Source organism: Miscanthus floridulus, chromosome 10, assembly GCF_019320115.1.
Source record: "Miscanthus floridulus cultivar M001 chromosome 10, ASM1932011v1, whole genome shotgun sequence".
Lineage (NCBI taxonomy): Eukaryota > Viridiplantae > Streptophyta > Magnoliopsida > Poales > Poaceae > Miscanthus > Miscanthus floridulus.
Window position 1 is genome coordinate 7,210,427 of NC_089589.1, and position 2,659 is coordinate 7,213,085.

The window sequence follows — 2,659 nt, forward strand, 5'->3', positions numbered from 1 at the left end:
CTCCCTAGTCCTTGTTCTGGCATGCTGTTGGATAGAGACAGTACGCTCCCTAGTCCTTTTTCTAGTGAGAAAATTTGAACAATAACTGATTCCCTACACCATGCTCTCAGACTGTGTGCTGCCATTTGCTATTATAAATAGATGCCCAAAACTGCAATTATCTTGCACCCTCAATTCCAACAATCCAACTATTAGCTACTTATATGTATACATATATTGAGAAACCATCACATGATGAACATCCTTGAATCTTCCAATCTTGGTGGCTGCAAAGAGGTCATCAATGAAGTTGAACACCAAAGGGCTCTCATGATGAACCTACATGACCTTGTACTACCAATACTTGATCCCCACAGTGGGCAAGCAAAGCTCGTACAGCGACTCTTTGAAGAAGTATTCAGTTGGCTCAAGTAAGATTATCTCTTCTCTGGAACTTGGTGATAACAGCGAGAAACAGGCCATTCTTACCAAATATAAAAGAAAAGGAGGTGAGAATAACGTGGAGAATCACATATTGGAGGAGAACAAGGGCCGTGGAAACAAGAGAAGGTAAGTGGTAATGGAAGCATATTTATTTATCATTCGCTGGGGCTAAAAATTTTGATTGCTTTTTCTTGGTGATGGTAAGAAGAATGCAAAACACATAAGTTCAGTTGTGACACAAGCACCATACTTTGATGGATATCAATGGAGGAAGTATGAGCAGAAGTGGATCTCCAAAGCAAAGCATTCTAGGTATGTGGAAAAAAAATCAAAAACATTTGCATTAATGTATGCATTTACTATGTTCTATGTTGGATTTACTATTGTGTGCTTTGAACTCTTTTTCTCTTTTAATTGAAAAGGCAGAGCTCTTGCCATCTTCGTTGAGAAAAAGTATATGTGGATAGATAGATTTTTGCATCGTGCAGCTCAAAAATGCTCCATACATATCTACTGGTATGTAACTGTATATAGTAAAAATAATCTTATTTTTGATACATCCAAAAATAGTTTTCATGCCAGTATGGTTAACCAGGAGCTACTATAGATGTGCCTATAGTAAAGAGCAAGGGTGTCCTGCAACTAAGACAGTACAACAGAAGGAAAGTGATGGCAATGGGACGGTGAGGTTGTTCGATGTTGATTACTGTGACCAGCACATTTGCAGCAGAGATGGCATAGCTCATCCATATGTTGTTGAGGCAACACACGACAGTGTGCCAATTGTCAGTCAAAACCAAAGCAGTAGCTCAACGTTTGTTAACACCGATGCCCACGGAGTTCAGGATGAAAGCTTTGAAAGCTTGTTCATGGTGCCTGACATGCCAGAATATTTGACAGAGTTCACAGATGTTGAAATGGCAAGGGCATTTGAGATTACCTCAATGAACTCGCCAATGATCCCGGAAGACATATGGGCATGAAGAAGTCAGAAATCAAACCAGTCCTTTTATTGAATATATATGGGTGTAGACATATGGGCATGAAGAAGTGAGAAATCAAACCAGTCCTTTTATTCAATATATATGGGTGTAAATCATGAGTTCTGACAAGGAAAAAGGACATAGTTGAGTTACCGATTAGTCTACACTAAGTGTGGTAAGAAAAGTAAAAAGAGTGCAGAAAGTACGTAATAATAGACCGAAACTAAACATCGTGCAAAATCTGTACATATGGTCTAGAATGCTGATGTACTATCTAGACTTTGGAGTGACATATAACTGTAAGGGATGCATCATGATTATATTACTTGTCATTCCATTCCAAGTCTGTAAAAGGACACCCTGCAAAAGTCTTCCATCGGTAGAGTCCTCCTGACATCGCTTACTCTGCTAACATTGATTGAGAAAACTAGAGACATAGGACATAGACACATAGTAATCAACATTAAAAAAAACTGCTTGTTAAGCAATACCTAATGCAGCCTAGCTAACAATCGGGACGGTTGTATTCTCACCTGACTGCTTAACTTTGTCCATTTTGTACATGCTGTTGAATTGAACTGTACCGAGACTGAACCTTGCAACCAAAGAACGGAACAAATAAATCATCTACATTAATTTGTCGACCACAGAAATAAATTAGGCGATGAAAGATTCACATGTGAAATGAAGACCGATCCATCGATTCGGTTTCCAAAGACTCTGAACTGCCCACGGTTTGGCAGGAAAACCCAAAGCGAAATCCGTCCAAACCTACTAGAATTTTTGCTCCCCAGAGAAAGACAGAGACACAGAGGGACGGAGGGAGAGGTGACCTTGGGCGTTTGGCGGAACTGCAGCTGCTCCCCCATGTCCCCTGTCTCCGCAGGGTGATCACTGATCAGCGAAGAAGCCACGGCCGCCGACCACCATCGCCGCCTTGCCGGAGCCGAAGACGAGATAACTGGGCTAAAAAAAGGAATTAGGCAAGGGGCCCCTGCGCATTGCACCGATGGCGCCTGCTGCACCATGGATGAATGAAGCCCTTAGAAGGAAAGCCTAGCATGCCCTTAAGGTCAGTCTCAGCGGAAGGTTTCATGTCCCAGTTTTCAAGATCAAATAGTTTTGGAAACTGAGAATGAAACAGGGTCTCTCAATGCAAAGTTTCATTTCACTATTTCATACACTAGTTTTAGCATTTAATTGTTGCACTATGTTATGATCAAATGTGGCTTGTGAACTATGTAGCCATTTGA

At 41.0% G+C, this 2,659-nt stretch overlaps 1 pseudogene; it reads left to right on the forward strand.

Moving 5' to 3' along the window:
* Positions 1–231: 231 nt before the first annotated feature.
* Positions 232–1,406, forward strand: LOC136486406 (probable WRKY transcription factor 53; annotated as a pseudogene).
* Positions 1,407–2,659: the final 1,253 nt, after the last annotated feature.